The sequence below is a fragment of the Diceros bicornis genome, chromosome 7 (genome assembly GCF_020826845.1).
Source record: "Diceros bicornis minor isolate mBicDic1 chromosome 7, mDicBic1.mat.cur, whole genome shotgun sequence".
NCBI lineage: Eukaryota > Metazoa > Chordata > Mammalia > Perissodactyla > Rhinocerotidae > Diceros > Diceros bicornis.
Window position 1 is genome coordinate 15,745,360 of NC_080746.1, and position 18,137 is coordinate 15,763,496.

At 40.7% G+C, this 18,137-nt stretch overlaps 1 long non-coding RNA gene across 2 annotated transcripts in view; it reads left to right on the forward strand.

Annotated features, from left to right (window-relative positions):
• Nucleotides 1-1,406: 1,406 nt before the first annotated feature.
• Nucleotides 1,407-18,137, forward strand: part of LOC131408353 (uncharacterized) — a 29,242-nt gene continuing 12,511 nt past the window's right edge. The window contains exons 1-2 of one of the 2 annotated variants that reach the window (XR_009220758.1): nt 1,407-1,678; nt 2,097-2,242. This is a non-coding gene — a long non-coding RNA (uncharacterized LOC131408353). Of the gene's footprint in view, nt 1,679-2,063; nt 2,243-18,137 lie in introns of those variants that run through there. The other variant, XR_009220757.1, reaches the window with a different exon arrangement.

An 18,137-nucleotide genomic window follows, 5' to 3' on the forward strand; every position in this document is an offset into this window, starting at 1 on the left:
GCCCTGGAGTGAGGGTTGGGAGTGGTTAAGGGGCCAATGTAGTTGAATCTCAGATCTTTCCTTGCCACTCTATGCCCTCCACTTCTTTCTCCCAAAGCTGCCTCTCGTAGTCACAACCAGGCTTCTAAGTCACTGAAACTCAGAAAGGGACTCTCCAACTCCTGGTGGTGAACTTTTTCCCTCTTGCACACCACTTTAGTCAAGTAACTACCATTTACCTCACTAGCCAGGGTAAGACAGGTATGCCCCAAAGAAATAACTCTTTCTTTTGCTGTTGCCAAAAATTCCTTTAATTAAGGCAAAGTCCAGGATAGCTGATGAGGTTTAAATACAGGCGCATCCAGAACATAGAACAAGTAACTTATGTTCTCACTCTTGAATAAATTAAATTCAAAGATGAGGTTCTAGAAATAGTAGTAACTTACTTTTGCATAGCAGTGATTTACATTTGCATAGTATTATAACAGTACTATCTGTCAGATTTCATCTCACAGCAACCCCTTGAAGTGGGCCAAAGCAGGAATTATTGACACCCCAATCTCACAGAGTTTGAGAATTAAGACTCAGAAAAAAGATTACATGACTTGCCCAAAGCTGTGCAGTTTATAAGAGTTAGATTAAAACCCAAGTTCTCTGACTTTTTCTACCACATCTGATCCCTCCCTTAGGAAGAGAGGAGAAGAGCTGGCGTTTGAGTCCTGGATGGAGTGAGGCAGTGAGAACCAGGGCAGAAGGGAGAGAACCGAGTTGCTCAGGTCCTCAACTCTTTCTCAGCACGGCTCTGCTTTAATGCCACTGTCCCCCCAGGCACCTAGCTGAGATGTGATGCTCAATTGGGGAGTAATGTTACAGAATTCACAAATCAAATCCTGTTTTCTGTCCTTTTCTAGAAGATCAATTTAATGAGGGATTTGGTTTCAAATTTTCAAATGAGGGATTCTGGTTCAAAATCTGTGAAGAAGCACAGGTTTCAGAGGCTGGCCTCAGGTTTTGGTTGCACTGCCTACCCTGGGTGTCTTGCCTTGATCCTTCAGAAACTCAGCTTCTTGAACTTCTGTAACAAGAAAGTATGTAGACCTTTCTCACAAAGTGTGTGTCACAAAAACCTAGTAACGTTTGTTATTGTTATGTAGACACAAGGATAAGACCTCCTGACTTAAACAATGATTTGCAGAGGGTAGCGGGGCAATTATCTCCTTCCCTGTGAATATAGAAGAACAGGTCTCTCCCTCCTGGGTTTGGAGTGAATGGGAGGAACTAAAGCTGGAGATTCTTTGAAAACCCCTGAATAATTACATATGGAAGGCTTATACATCCTGTCCCTGAGTCTTTGCAACACAATAACCAGGTGAGCACAGCTTTAGGCGCTAGAGTGGCTGGAGGCCATCTAGCAGCTTGGGCAAGACTCAGCGCAAGTGCGGGACACTTGAGTTCAACAGACGCTCCGAAGCACTCTTGGGGCCAGCAAGACAGGGAGGTAGATGCCCAGGCTGGCTTGTTTGGCCTACCTCTCTCGGATACATTCTAACAGGGACCTAGGATCCCCAGAAACCCTCCTTCCATTTTCCTGATCCAGGAAAAATGAAGATAAAAATGCTCCCTGCTCTGGCCATTGTTTACTCTTCAACTAAAAGGCTGCCTCTTGATTCTGCCTGACAAGAGGTTCTCACATATTGAGGTATATGGGGTATATTCAGGTTCAAAACTGATTCGGCTTGAACTAAAAAGCCTGACTTATGGCCTATCAAACATACATTGTACATCTGCTTAGCCATTAAAGTAAAGAATACACTCTCTTAAGATAAGAATGCACACTTCCCCTCCTACACCCTATTGGTAACGCCCTATTGGTAACGCCCGGATTAGTCCCTTTCCTGACATCTCAGTCACGCTGACCTGCTAATTTGCAACTGGATACCTCTTTGAAATTTTGATAAAAATGTATCCTGGGTGTGTTTAATGTATGTTCTTTGTTCTAAAAAGATGTAAGACTGTACTGAAAACCATGCTTCTCCACAACACTTTCTAAGGCCTTCTCGGGTTATAATCCTCACTCTGGCTCAAGTAAACTCACCTTCTCTCTCTCTTATCTATAGAATGGTCATTGGTTATTTTGCATCGACATTTGGTGTAGTCAGCAGGATTTCAGAGAAAGCCACCAGAGACCACCTGGAATCTACACTGAACCAGCATCTGGGCCCGTTGAGACACCCCAGATCACTGCATTCTTCAGGTGACCCTGGTGAGTTCTCCTGAAACCCAGACCTCTTTATTTTAAGTCAACAGTCCAGAGTTTATTTGAGCTGTTTCAAAGCTTAAGACCAGGTATCTTAAGGGGGGTACCGGTACATACCCTAGGTCAGAGGAACCTGGGGGGGGTATTCCTAGGAAAGAGAGACCTAGGAGTAATTTCCTAGGCCAGAGGAGCCTAGGGACAACTTTTGGAGTGAATAGGGCAGGCTGACCTTTTTAATTTGGCTTTAAATTGAAAAGAATTGGGTTTATAAAGTCTGAACAAACTGCTTGATAGAGAAATGAGAGTCTGAACTTGTTCAGCTCTGAAGAGAAGGGACACCAGCTGCTCCCAGCCGAAAGACATTCTCAGGTGACTGAGAACCTAGTGGGAGTGTCTGAGGTGGAGCCTCGAGACGGGCAGCAGTTCCACAGGGAACTCCACAATCATTCACATTAATTAATTAACAGCTCATCCGGGGAAGCCCATATAGGGTTGGTCACCCGTGTGCTCTGAGCCCCCACAGCGGTCTTAGATGGCTGGCAGGAAAAACCGAGGCACGTAAGAGAGTGTTTACAACCTTTCTTTAGGGAGCAGCACTCGCAAGCAGCACACTTCTGACCCACTACACTGTCCTTAGATGTTGTTCAAACTTTATAGCAAAACCAAACCAAAAGAAAAGCAGGAAATCGAGTTTCTAAAAGCCCAACCAGTTTCCAAATGGCCAGCTCTCCCTCTGAACTCTGGAGACCTGTGCAAGTGCTTAATAAAAGGAGCCTAAGACTGAAAGAAAGAAAAAAATGAGAAAAGAAGCTTTTGCAAACACAAACTGCTAAAATTTTTACAACAGAGGCTATAAAATCTTTGTTGCATCTGTCTGTTGTTTATGTGTGTTTGTCTGTGTATGTTATATGTGTGTGATATTTTACCTCCGGATGGTATGGTCAAAATTAAGAGCTCTGTTTAATTGGCTTAACGTAAGTGCTTACATAAATTCTAAATGTAATAGAAATTAACCCAAATGTCTTTCAAGTTAACATGATATAAATTAATCTTTGGTAAATGAAAGCTGGTTTATTGAAAAACAAATGATTTAGAAAGATGAAAATAAGTAAGAGTTTTTGGGTACAATAATTTTGTTTTATGGTCCGTTTACTTAAACAGCTTCCAAATTCCTTTTGGTAATTTAAAACATTAGAGTTTTGCTAAATTAAGTTAATGATAAAAGTTTGTTGAGTATCTGCATCATTTTCAAATAAGATAAAATACTGAAACATTATTGCTAAACGTATCTAAGTTTGTCTACTTTTGGCTTATTACCGAAAAACTAAAAGGTGTTTTGGGTCTATTAGTCAAAATGTCTTGTGTTTTATTAAAAGATTGTACTATAAAGTAACATGTTTCCAGAAATTATGAAAAGTGTTTATAAATTTGTCAAGCCACAGAATGCTAATGTAAAAGAAAGTTTATAACTGCTTACTTAGTTTTAACTTAGAAGTCAAAGCCTATGAGGGTTAAAAATTCTAATTAATACATGTGATTAAAGTTACTAAAAATTAATAAAGAAAACAGCTCTGTATACAAGGGAAGTAAGATGTATATTTTCAGTAAAGAAGGTACAAAGAATGGAAATATTTCATTTGGTTGGTTAAGAAAGATAAATTTGTCCTAAAGTACTAGAAAGGAAGAAAGGAAGGCATGGGACAAATTCTGAATGTAAAAAAGTAAGTGACATAGTTTGTGAAACTAAAACCTTGAGGAGTTTTATACAGGTCAAATTGGCTAACATTAAACTAAATCCAATTAAGTAAATAAGTTTTAATGTCAAAAGTAAGCTGGTGCAAAATTAGAATTTGGTTTTTTTCTCTCTCTTAGAAGGATAATTTTCTCAAACTTGATAAAGAGGTTATAAAAGGTTTTTCCTTACCTTTGAGTAAGTCTACCTAAAAGACAGAAAAACTATGTTTTGTTAAAATAATTTCCTATGTTCAAAAAGACTGAGGTCTCTCTAAGTTTTTAAACGATTTGGGTCTCTCTGTTTGCTTTCAAGATCTTTGGTTAAATGGATAGCTAAGCATTGTTTCATGGGGACCTATGATATTGTGTTGGTGAATGTTATTGATATAGGCATTTTGAAATTGTATAACATTACTGAAATTCTGATCTGTCCTGGTTATCAGTTTGGTTCTGGTTATTCTTTTAAAGTGTTGTATGTAACCAAATTTCTTTGTCCTTTGCCATTTTGGGGTCTTGTTCTTTACAGACAGTTATTTCTTTGCTCTGATGCTTTTGCAAAATATGTTTCATCTTCAGAGAAGTTCATGGAAAGGACTCTGGCGCTTACTCTAGAATACAGGTTTCTGATAAACTTTCAGATCATATAACTGAACTGGGTAAGAAATCACAGAATTCTAACTGAAAAACTGATGACTTTGTGAAACTGCTAACAAGATTAAGGTCAAGAATTGATTACACTGGACTGAATGAACTGATGAGAATGATTATAATTTTTATGACTTTTGTTTGAAATATTGCTGATTTTTTTAATGTTTTGTTTTCAGATTTAAGGAAAACTTTTTTCTCTCAAGCTAACTGTGGCTTATAGCAATTTGCTAAATTATAACTTTGTAAGCAGAATCGAAACATTTATCTTTTTCTCCCTACCTGATCCCTCCAGGATTTGGAAACTCTTAGTGACTGAGTATTGTTATTTTCATGGCAATATAGTCATTTGCATAAGTTCAATAAGAATCTGTTCTCCTTATAACAGGAAACATTGGTTATATTACAAAGGCTTCTAGGGGAACATCATATTTGAAAAAAACATATAGACAGATATGACAAGACAGCTTTTGAGAGACAAAGATTGGACTTTATGGAATAAAGTCATGTGGAAATATTGGCCTGGTACCTTATGTTCAGCATTCCAAGCAGCACTTAATGGATAAGTAAGGAATGTCACTTATCTGGCAGGTGCGAGGAACCTAGAAATATTTTGGGGAACCTTGAAAAGAGAGGAATTCACCCAAATCTGTAGGTATTGCAGGCAAAGTCTGATGACAAAATCCTTGGCTTGGCTTTCCTGGCCTCGAGAGGCCTTAAAAGTTCAATTTGAGATTCCTTGTAAAGAGTTCCAGTAAAGCAGATTTAAAAGAGACTGTATGACCAGTTGCTATTCTTGCTGCACTTATGTAAATAATTGAATCAAGTTTTATTGAAACTAGACTTATTTTGCAAACTAGTTCATCTTAATTTGGCTACCTTTGGTAAAAATGAAGGTGATTTTAGAGAGAAAAATTATGTTTCAATAGAAACTAGAATACACATTTGTGGGTGTTGCTGTTAATTGTCTTTAGGTTTTTTGTTTTATATGTGTTAATTGGACCAAATTCTGAATTATTCTAGTCTCCTGAAATATCTGGCTACAAATCTACAAACTAATGTTTTCAGTTTTTTCCATCATTTTCATTTGGAATCAGTGAGAACTGAACCTGCCTTTTTCTTCCTGAAGCCTTACAAACTGAGGCTGGTGGACTTGATATAAACTTAAGAGAGATTCATGTCTGTTGCTGTGTAAGCAACTCAGAAAGGAACCTGAATACCTGATGGCATCATCAGAGACATTTCAAACTGCAAAAGATGCTTTGACTCTGACATCTGGAAATTTTTTTGACTGGCTTCCCACTGAACTCAGAAACTGCTTTATAGTTTGCTCCCACCATTAACTTTGTTTTTCTTTTGTCTTATTAATTACCTGGTTACTTGCTTCCACAATATAGGCCTAACTTTGGGAGCCCACCTGCATCACTGTCTTACCAAGAGACTGGTTCAATAAGATGGAACAACAAGATATCCCTCAAGATTGAGGGATCAAACAGCAAAAGGGGTGAATTGATACCGGCTCAACACAAGGTTGACATAAGGGAAGCCATATTGTAGAAAAGAAACCCTATTGTAACTTGTGTGGGTGTGTGTGTGAGGAAGATCAGCCCTGAGCTAACATCCATGCCAATCCTCCTCTTTTTGCTGAGGAAGACTGGCCCTGAGCTAACATCTATTGCCAATCCTCCTCCTTTTTTTTTTTTTTCCTCCCCAAAACCCCAGTAGATAGTTGTATGTCATAGCTGCACATCCTTCTGGTTGCTTATGTGCCGCCTCAGCATGGCCAGACAAGCGGTGCATCGGTGCATGCCCGAGATCCGAACTCAGGCCGCCAGTAGCGGAGTGCGTGCACTTAACCGCTAAGCCATGGGGCTGGCCCCCCTATTGTAACTTTGAATGACCTCTGATTAGCCCAGACATGCTCTGTGGATTTTATGGCCCCTCAACATGCTCTGTGGATTTTATGGCCCCTTTCAGCTGCTGTAAGCTGATAATTTTGTTCTCTTGAGTTCCTTAGGAATGTGATGACCCCTGGGCAGAAAGTCTATGCTGATAGCCATCATCAAGGACAACTGAAAGATCGGGTATAGTGCATTGCTCTGGTCTCTGATGCATATCCAATAAAACCAAAGGCTATTAGGAACTAAGACCAGATGTCTGCCCCCACCTGGAGGTCAGATGGATGCCCCCACCCAGAGACCAGCTGCCTCACCAACCCGGAGACCAGCCCTGTATATAATTGGCCTATAGTCTTTGTTCTGCAAGATCGTTCTTTGAGACATTAGTTGGCCGTCTTCCCCCTTGCTAGCAAGCTGTAATAAACTGCCCTTTCTTTTCCACCAAAAAAAGAAAGAAAGAAAGGGGGGGGAGGGAGGGAGGGAGGAGGGAAGGAAAGAAGGAAGGAAGGAAGGAAGGAAGGAAGGAAGGAAGGAAGGAAGGAAGGAGGGAAGATGAGAGGTTGGTAGCCGATTCTTTTCACAGAGAGCTCCCAGACCTTAAGGATAATGGACCTGGAGAATTTGTTTATCAGAAGAGGCATCAAATAAAAGACTCTTTGCAGCCCTGTTGGAAAGGCGTATACCAGGTACTTTTAACCAATTCATGTGCTGCAGAATCAAAAGGCATGGACTCATGGATTCACATTTCTCGTTTTAAAAAGAGGCTTTTCCACCTGAGTGGGTTTCAGTTCCTATTTCTGATACCCGACTTCCACTGACCAATGCAAATATCTCCAAGCCAGGATGAGAAGAAGATGACATCTGTTGTAGACAGCTGTCCCAAGACTCCGGACCAGGCCTGTATTCCCAACCTTAAATCTCCTCATTTAACCCATTGTTATGCTTAAACTGTATACCTATTTTATAATTGTTCCATTTAAGGTTTGTAGAATACTATCATACATAAAGACAGTGATTGATTTGAAACAGACTGGTCTCGAAGGCCAGGCATGGCCTTTATCAGATGGCTCCTAATAGAACTCAATGGTTATGTGGAACAAATATCTGGCCTTGGCTACTGCCTGGATAGCTAAAACACTGCACCCTGAGCTTCTGTTGGATGCAGGGAAGGATACACTGAGCTAACATGTGTTGCAAATTTCTCTTTGAGGCCAGATGGGCTCATTCAATGTTCCACTGGTATGACCACCAGCTAGCTATATTTGTTCCTTCTTGGGGACTAGAGGATATCATATCCCATGCAGAAGCCCTTAATAATTGTCAAGCAGGAATAACCTTTTTAAATACTAAAATGTCTTTAATGAGAAAGGCTGCCCTTCAAAATAGAATGGCTTTAGACATACCTACAGCATCCCAAGGTGGTACATATATATCATTCAAATAGAATGATGTGTTTTTATGCCTGATGAGTCTTCCAGTGTGTCATCTCTGCATGCCTTGAGCGATCCTATACCTGACCTTGATTTGTTTAGTTGGCTCCCTTACAATATTGGCTTCCATTTGAGACCCAATTGCAATTCCTATTTCTATTACTCCTTGAAATTCTTGTATTAGTCATAATATTCAAACTAATTACTGTTTTCTTTACTCAGTCTTGTAAGACTGGCATACTAGCTGAGTAACAATTGCTCAGCGATGGGAGATGGTCGATCGATCTTACAACCCTGGATGAATCTCCTTTTCTTATTAAGGCTATGCCTAAGAATTCATTTTTTAAGCTAATCATTTGAAGTGTTGGATTACTTGTTCTATAGTTGTTATAAACAATGTAACTATAGGAAGTCATGTGAAAGCACATGCGTGATGTTTGTGCGATAATCTAAAAATAATTGACAAATTACATAACCCATGAAACACTTCCCCTGTTAATATATACCTCTATGCTTGTTCACTATATCTGACTATTTCCCCCCAATGTGGATAACTGGGCAAATCAATGAAATAAAAGGATAGCACCGAGGGACATGATGGACCCAGAGCAGGCAGCAACCACCCGGGCACAGAGAGAGAATATTTTGATCAGCAATGCTTTCTATCAAAAGATTATTGATCAAAAGGGGAACATGATGAGAGATTTTCACATATTGAGGTATATGGGGTAACTATTCAGGTTCAAAACTGAAAACCGATTCGGCTTGAACTAAAAAGCCTGACTTATGGCCTATCAAACATACACTGTACATCTGCTTGACCTTTAAAGTAAAGAATACACTCTCCTAAGAATGCATACTTCCCCTCCTATACCCTACTGGTAACACCCTATTGGTCACGCCTGGATTAGTCCCTTTCCTGACGTCACAGTCACGTTCACCTGCTAATTTGCAATTGAATACCTCTTTGAAATTTTGATAAAAATGTATCCTGGGTGTGTTTAATGTATATTCTTTGTTCTAAAAAGATATAAGACTGTACTGAAAACCATGCTTCTCCGGAACACTTTCTAAGGCCTTCCCCGGGTTATAATCTTCACTCTGGCTCAAGTAAACTCACCTTATTTCTCTTATCTATAGAATGGTTATTGGTTATTTTGCATCGACATGCCATATTCCCCCTAACCACCTTGAAGCCCTGCAACCTTGATTTATGCTTCTCTTGAGATGTTGCTCATGTTCTGCCTTCCATTATGTTGGTACTTACCTGCTTAGGTCTTTGGGTCTATTCTCCTGTCTTGCACTTAATAGGTTATATCTTGCTGAGTTGAAATGAACAGCTGGGGGGTGGAATTACCCCCACTCCCATTACTCAGACCTGTTGACAGTTGGTTCTATAAGGAAGAACGATTTTGAATTACTGCTCGTGGGAGACTGAATTTCCCATCCTGGTGTCCACACCAGAGGATGCTGAGGGTCATGGCAGCACCAGGCGAGGCAGCCTAGCCAAGAAGTGGGTCCTTCTGTTACAACATGCTTTTATGTATGACCTAATCCTTACCGACTGCCCGATGACTGAAATAATAGGGTATCTGTAAAGCATCCAGCCACTACCCACAAGGAACTCGAAGAAAGTGAAGACAGATAAACAAAAATAGCAGAAATATGTGAATACAGTGTTAAATTAATTAAACAAGAAGGCCATTAGATCCAAGTGGCTTTAATGCCATGGCATCCTATGTAAGCAAACCCAAACCTAAGCCTGTAAATGCCTCAAGGTTAAGAAATTGAAACCTAAGGACAATCGAACACAAAGAGCTAACTAGAATTTAAGCTGTAGCCAATCAAATAATTTCCTTTCTTTGCTTCTACACCTTCTCTATATCAGTCTTTCCCCAGCTCCTGTCTGGGAAGAGCTCCTAACCAGTTCCAGTTTGGTGCTGCCCAATTCGAGTCAATTTTTGCTCAAATAAACTCTTAAATTTTGTAGTTTGCCCCAGTTTATCTTTTAACAGCAGAAAGAGGTGTGTTTAAAAAAAAAAAAAAGATGATCAGTGAGTTTGGGGAAGGTGAACTGGAGAAATCTTTCGAGCAGTGGTTTCCAGTGTGTGTACTGGGGAGATGCTGAAATTGCTGTGTCCAGGAAGAACAGGAAGTTATTTTTTTGTATCTGAGGAGAATGAGGAAAGGCTCCAAGATAGGAGGGTGGCCGCAAGGTAGGCTGTGGGAGCAAATCGGTAGGGTGGTGCCCACAGTGGGAGGCGGGAGAGGCACAGGACAAGGTGTGGGGAGGGGGAACCTTGAATGGAGCGCCTCATCTAGTTCTCGTCAGTACTGCGGTGCAGGGTGATTTACGGTGCTGTGCAGCCAGGGTGGCCTGAAAAGCCCTTCTTCTATCAGCCATTTCACCAGGACCACAACACATGCTCCAAATTGCCACTTTTGGCCCTCTCCTGCTACAGCACCGGAAACATGTTTATCATGCATGGGATCTTTGACAGGGCATGACGGATCATGCCTCTCACTATCTGCCATCTCTAAATCCGTCACACTGGAAATTTTACATGGTGTCATCGGTTGAATTAACACCTGTTAAAACGATCATTCCCACCAGACTCAAAATTGCAAGCACTTTTAATGAGGCCCTGCATAAAGGAATACATTTTCTCAGAGCCCTTAAACAAGTTATATCAAAGCCTCCAACACCAAATAAATTATTGAAACGATGATTAGGGTTTGGATCATACCAACGGATCTAGTCAGAGGCAAATACATTCTCATTTGGGGTTTGACACAATGCCAGAGTCAGAAAACTGCCCAGCCACCTAAGCTGAGGGCTAAGTGAAAAATCCTTTTCCTTTCAGTGGTTATTTAAACAAGAACTTCAATGCTAAATTAGCAGTGGATTTTGTGTATGAATTTTCTTTGCATTCTAACATTATGTAAATGAAAAACCTAACGAAGTGCAAATTAAGACTATTCTTAATTCTCAGAGGCTGCTTTTCTGTGATAATGACGCCATGGAATACTTCACAGTCTGCCAAGCATGGTGTGGGGTTCCTGCTCCCTCCATCTGCCTTGTCCGCCTCCCAGGAAGGGGGCACCCACTGTATCCTCGTTCTTTCCTGCCCACTAAAGTCAGATCCGACACTCCATCCCTCTTCCTCCTCAGGATTTATTCTTGCCAAATCATTTAATTACCTAAAACAGAACAAGAGGTTGTTATAGGCTTAACCTGCACCTGGGAGTTCTCAGGTTAAGCCCACAGGTTAAGCCCAGGAGAATGTCAGGACGAGAGGCCTGACATTCAGGAGCCAACTGACCTGGGTTTATAGCCCAGCTCTGCCGCCCACCAGGTGGATCATCTCAGGCACTGTCTCAGAGCCTAATCTTCTTCACCTGTAAATGAATTTCCTACCTCTGCAGGTTTAGAGGATTAAATGAAATTATACATGCCAAGAGTTTAGATCAAACCCTGGCACATAAAAGTTTTTCACTAAATGATGCCTATAGTTATTGTGGAAAGTTCAGGCTAGATATTGTTGCTAAATCAATTTGGCCATTGCAGCAATTGTCAGTTCTTGTCCAGGTTTGTAACTGTCCCTTCGATCTCACTACCAGGTGACATGTTGCTATAAAAGCAAGTCTCACATCTGCTTCTGCCACACACGTAGACATTTCTTAGCAAACAAGCACAGAGGCAGTCCCATAGCCTGGCCCTGGGGGTCCTGTTCGCAGGCCTTTCACTCACCCTCAAACGCCCTGCAGGAAAACCTGGGCCTCAGGAAGAAGTCAGGCCAGGGATCCACCAAACTCCTGGTCAAATCAGACAGAGTTTCCCACTAAGCAGAGGGACAAAAGACCAGATGCATGCCACCCCTTGAGCACAGCTCTGGAGGAGAAGCCAGCCTACTGTTTGCTGGATTCTTCCAGCTTGTCCATGCAAACTCAAACCAGCCAACCACAATTGCTAAGCAGCACTGATTTCACCAATGACAATTTATTTCTAATATCCTTTATGCTAATTCATGCATCATCTGATTCAGATTTAGATAATGATATTACAAGTTTTTGGTAGAGTGAGCCACCTCTGCGGTCTGGATTCCTGACCAGGGTGCTTCAAATTAACCGTATGCTCCCAGCATGGATTAAAGTTAATTTATGCACAGGTACATGACACTGTTTATGTTAGAGTATTAAAATTCTATTACAGACAATATAGCAACTATGAATAAGGAAAAGCTTCCAGCATCAACAGAGCCGGAGAGTGATGTAAACTATTGTGATTTATAAGAAATATATATTTGGTCTTCATCCTGTTTCTGGCACAGAGCTCCTAAAACCCTTGGAATTTCCTAAGAGATAGGAGCAATAAAGGTGTCTTTTGTTATTCATAACAAGCCCCTTTCAACCACACCAGAGTTTATGTTAATGACGTGAGTTTTGGAAACCCCTAGATAACTAAGGATGGGGGTCTGGTTGCTAGGGGAACCAACTTTCAGTCCCACCCCTCCACCTCTGGTGAGGAGACAGAGCTGGAGGTTAAATTAGTTACCAATGGCCAATGATTCAATCAATCATGCCTATGTAGTGAAGCCTCCATAAAAACGCAAAAAGATGGGGTTCGGGCAGCTTCTGAGTTGGTAAATGTGTGGAGATGTGGGCACACCCAGGAAGGGTGTGGAAGCTCTGCATCCTTTCCCTGTACCTTGCCCTGTGCCATGTCTTCCATCTGGCTGTTCCTGAGGTATATCCTTTTTGTAATACACTGGTAATCTAGTGAGTAAAATGTTTTCTTGAGCCAAAGTTTCTATGAGCCAATTAATCAATTTGGTTAATTTGTGTAGCACATTCATCAAACCTGAGGAGGGGATTGTGGGACCCTCCTATTGACCGTCGGGTGGTCAGAAGCACAGGTGACAAGCAGGGCTTGCGATTGGCATCTAAAGTGGAGAGGAGGCAGTCTGAACCCTTAACCTGGGGGATGTGAGGCCCAGGTAGTTAGTGGCAGAACTGAGTTAAATTGTAGGGCACCCAGCTGGTTTCTGGGCACCCAGATTTGCTCAGTGTGTGGAAAATCCACATATCTGGTGTTAGAAGTGCAGTTGTGTTGCAGTGGAGTGTGTAGTATAAAGTAAAACACAGGAGGAGTGTGGTTTTCCTTTAGAACTATGGATTCTCTTTCAGCAGGAGTGTTCGTGCCTGTAATTTATTTAAGATACTTCAGCCTGGACAGGGAGATGTCACCCTGTTAGTCTGGACAGCACCCTAAGGCAGTCATTCGCCCTAATCAGGAATTCATGCCTCAGGGGCTGTCAGCTAGCTTTCCAGCTGGAAAGCCCACACTCCAGAGGTAGCTATTACAAGTGTTTTGCTTATTCTAATCTCAACCAATACAAGTGATTCTTTACTAATTAGCATAACAAATGTTAAAAATGGATTTTCATTAGTGGCTTGTTAATTAGCTTAATAAGTATTAGAAATGGGCTCTCGTTAGTGAAATCAGAAGTATTCAAGACACATGGCTGGTCAAAAATATTTTATAGACACACCCATCCATTGCATGAACAGGTGTAGGAATATAACAAGTCCTTTAGTTCAGAAATGGCGAAAGAATCTTGTTCTTTAACTTGTCACGAGTGCTGGGGTCTGAGGATTCTGGTTGCCTGTTACCAACCATAAGTTTAACTCAGTGTTGCCACTGGAATGTTGTATCTGCATCTAGCAAAGCACATTCAAGTGTATGATGAGAGCACCTAAAGGAGAGATGAGACTTAATATGCCCTATTACTAATAAATGTTTAATAAATGTCTGCATGTGTAGCAGAATTTGCTGTGAGATTTGCTGTCATTAAAATCTGGCAATGAGGTTATGGGGACTGTATTAATTTGGTAGGGCTGAAGTAACAAAATAGAACAGACTGAGTGGCTTAAACAACAGAAGTTTATTTTTCTCATAGTTCTGGAGACCGGAAGTCCAAAATCAAGGTGACAGCAGGGTTGGTTTCCTCTCGGGCCTCTCTCCTCGGCTTGCAGGTGACTGCCTTCTCGCTGTGTCCTCATATGGTCATCCCTCTGTGCATGCCCACCCCCAGTGTCTCTTCCTCTTCTTATAAGACACCAGTCTTATTGGATTAGAGCTTACCCAAAAGCCTCATTTTAACTTCATCACCTCTTTAAAGACTTTCTCTCCAAATATGGTTACATTCTGAGGTACTGTGGGTTTGGACTTCAACATGTAAATTTGAGGGTGGACACAATTCAGCCCTTAACAGGGAGTGACTAACCTGAAACTGCGCTAACTTGGCAGCTATCCTTGTCTATCAAAAAGACCTAATGATTACACATAACCAAACTTATCGAGGTCAATTTTAACATGTGGTTATAGAGTGGTCCTGTTGGAAAACTAGGGTGAGGTTGGAGGTAGCAGGTCACAGGTTCTCAGGATCAGTGCATGAGTTGTGGTAACACTTCAGCTGCATATCACAGAGACCCAAAATGATGGTGGCTTACACAAGACAGAAGTTTCTTTCTCTCACATAAGCTGGTATCTCAGCCTTGCTCTGCAAAACTGCCAGGTGTTCAGGCTCCTTCTCTCTTGTTGCTCTGCCATCCACGGTGCCTCCTTTGTCTGCATGGCTGATGGCTCACAGGCACATCCTCATTCCAGACAGTGGTAAGGAGAAAGGGCACAAGGCTGAAGTGCTCACCTCACTTCTGCTCACATCCCCTTGGCCAGAACTTGGTCAAATGGCCACACCTAGCTGCAAGGGATGCTGGGAGGTAGAGTCGCTATTCTGAGCATCCATGTGCTCATCTACAGATCAGGAGTTTTGTTCCCAAGGGGAAAACAAACTGGGAAACAACCAACAGTCCCTTCCAAAATCAGAGAGTGGTAATGGAGAGAACAGGGCTGAGACTCAGCAGGCAAGCTCCAGTACTGGTGCTTTGGTCCTAAAAACATTGCAGTACTTGCATATCCATTGGTAAATAGTCACTGGTCTAGCCCTAGAGCACCACCACCACCCCCACCCCAGCAACCCTGCCCCTCCCCCAGGACACCATGGACTTCCCCTGGGATCCAATAACTAAAAGATTAATTAGTGCCTGGTCCACCAGGGGCCTCCCAGACCCTGATCCTGCCCAATGGCCTGTGTCCATTCTGATTGGTCAGCGCCCTTGTCTAATTGATTTTTAAATATTTCAAATATAACTCGTGGGAGCAATGTCTAGAAATCATATTTTGTTAAAAAGTTGAAGAACTAGGGATATTTAACCTAAAATAGAGGATATTTGGCAGAGGGAGCAGCTCAGCCATCATCTTTAAACATTTATAAGAATAATCACTACCTTTAAATTTTCTTTTAAGTGTCTTTTTTGTGCCAAGACCTGAACTGGGCTCAGTACTTTGTATGTACTCTTTCAAATTCTCAAAGCAACCCTGTATGGTGAGAATTGACTTCATTTCACTGATAAAGGCACTGAAGATCAGAGACATTGAGTTACTTGCAGAGTCAAGATTCAAATCCCTGGATATCTGGTTCCAAAGTGGAAGCTTTCTCCCCAGTACCATACTGCCTACTCTGTGAAAGAGGACATCGACATATTCGCATTACTTTATGGAGAAGCACTAAGACATTACAGGAGAGCCAGGAAAGATAAGTTCAAATTTAAAAAGAACTTCTAACAATCAAGCTATTCAAAAATGAAACGTGTTAATGAGCTGATAGTAAATTTTATACAGAAATGTAAAGGACCTGGAATAGACAAAGCAATCTTGAAAAAGAACAAATTTTAAGGATTTATACTATATGATTTCAAGACTTAGTGTAAGACCATAGTAAATAAGACAGTTGTGGTATTGACACAAATAGATAAATGGATAGATGGGAAACAATAGAGAGTCTAGCAATAGAATTACACATATGGAGGTAAATGATTTTTGTCAAGGCAACAGTGAAATTCAGTGGGGAAAAGAAAGTCATTTTTTAGTGGTACTTGAATAACTGGATATTTATAAGGAATCAATGAACTTCAACCCCTACTTCACATCATGTACAAAAATTAATTTGAGATGGATCATAAACCTAAATGTAAAACCTAAACTATAAGTCTTCTAGAAAAAAACATAGGGGAATATATTTGCAAAGATTGAGGTGGGCAAATATTTCTTAGGACACACAAAAAGTTACAATAAAAGAAAAAAATTGATTCAATGTACTTTATTAAAATTAAAATTTCTAATTATTAAAAGACGTTGTTGATAAAATGAATAGGCAAGCCACAGACAGGAAGAAATATGTATCTCTGACAAAGGGCTAATAAACAGAATATACGAAGAATTCCTACAAATCAATAATAAAAAGACAAACAATATATTTAAAAAAATTTTTTTATTGATGTCGTAATAGTTTATAACATTGTGAGATTCCAGTTGTACATTATTATTTGTCGATTACCATATAAATGTCCCCCTTCACTCCTTGTGCCCCCCGCAACTCCCTTCCCCCTGGTAACCACCAAACTGTACAAACAATATTTTTAAATGGGCAAAGGATTTGGACAAACACTTCACGAAAGAGAATGTTTGTGTGGCCAATAAGCACATAAAATAGATGCTCAGCATTGTCAGTCAACAGGGAAATGCAAATTAAAACCACAATGGGACACCATTACACACCCACTAGAAGGGTTAAAATGTTTAAATTTTACCAAATTAAATTCAATACCAAATGTTGAAGAGGCTGTGTAGCAACTGGATCTCTTATACATTGCTGGTGGAAGTATAAAATGGTACAGTCACTTTGGAAAACTGGCGTTTTCTTATAAATATTCACCTATATTGTGATCCAGGAATTTCAAAAGAAATGAAATCCTATATCTACAAAAAACTGTATAAGAATGTTCATTGTGGCTTTCTTTCTAATAGCTAGACTTTGGAAACAGTGCAAATGTTCATCAATAGGAGAATGGATACACAAATTGAGGTATATGCATGTAGTGGGATATTGCCCAGCTATAAAAAAGAACAAGCTTGTTTTTTTTTTTTTTTGTGAGGAAGATCAGCCCTGAGCTAACATCCATGCCAATCCTCCTCTTTTTGCTGAGGAAGACCGGCTCTGAGCTAACATCTATTGCCAGTCCTCCTCCTTTTTTTCCCCTTTTTTCTCCCCAAAGCCCCAGTAGACAGTTGTATGTCATAGTTGCACATCCTTCTAGTTGCTGTATGTGGGACGCTGCCTCAGCATGGCCAGGCAAGCGGTGCGTCAGTGCGCACCCAGGATCCGAACCTCGGGCCGCCAGCAGTGGAGCGCGCGCACTTAACCGCTAAGCCATGGGGCCGGCCCCCAGAACAGGCTATTAATACACCCAGCAACGTAGACGAATCTCAAAAATATTACATTACATGAAAAAAGCCAAACACTAAAGGGTACACACACTGAATAACTCCACTTATGTGAAGTCCAGCAACAGGCAAAATTGATCTATGGGAATAGAAATCAGAATTGTGTTGCCTGTGGGAGGATGGAAGGAGGGTGGTTAACTGGAAAGGATTGTGGGGAAATTTTCTGCAGGATGGCAATTTTCTCCATTTTGATTAAGTCATTGGATACAAAGGTATATTTGTGAAAACTCATCAAACTGTACACTTCAAGTTCTATGCATTTTACTGTGTGTAATTGTACCTCAATTAAAAATCAATTTAAATAAATAAAAGGATGAAATGGGTTGCCTCTCCTTGTATTATGCTCCTCAGCATTGAAAGTATTTAAGCTAGACTAAATGCTTGTCAGAGGTATTGTGGAGGGTTCAGATTAAGTCATTAAAAAAAATAAACTCAGATTTTAAGACTTTGATATACATGGTACTGAGCTAATCATATATTTTGGAAAAGGCAACACCTGTCTTCATCTTCTATTTTAGAGCACTCAACATAGATAAGAAAATTTATGTTACCAAAAACTTTAAGGCATTTTGAAATGTTTTTCTTTTTCTTTTCTGAAATTCTTTCCCGATCTAGCCTTATCTCTACTTCCCTCCTGACACCCAAGCCCTTAGCCATCTATGTTCCTGTATCTCAGAACACGTGGTGTTTGCACATTTCCTTTGTTAAACATCCTCCTCACCCCCACTTCTCATCAACTTCTGCCCCTTTTTGAAGACTCTTTGCAGAAATCAACAGCACCCATAAGA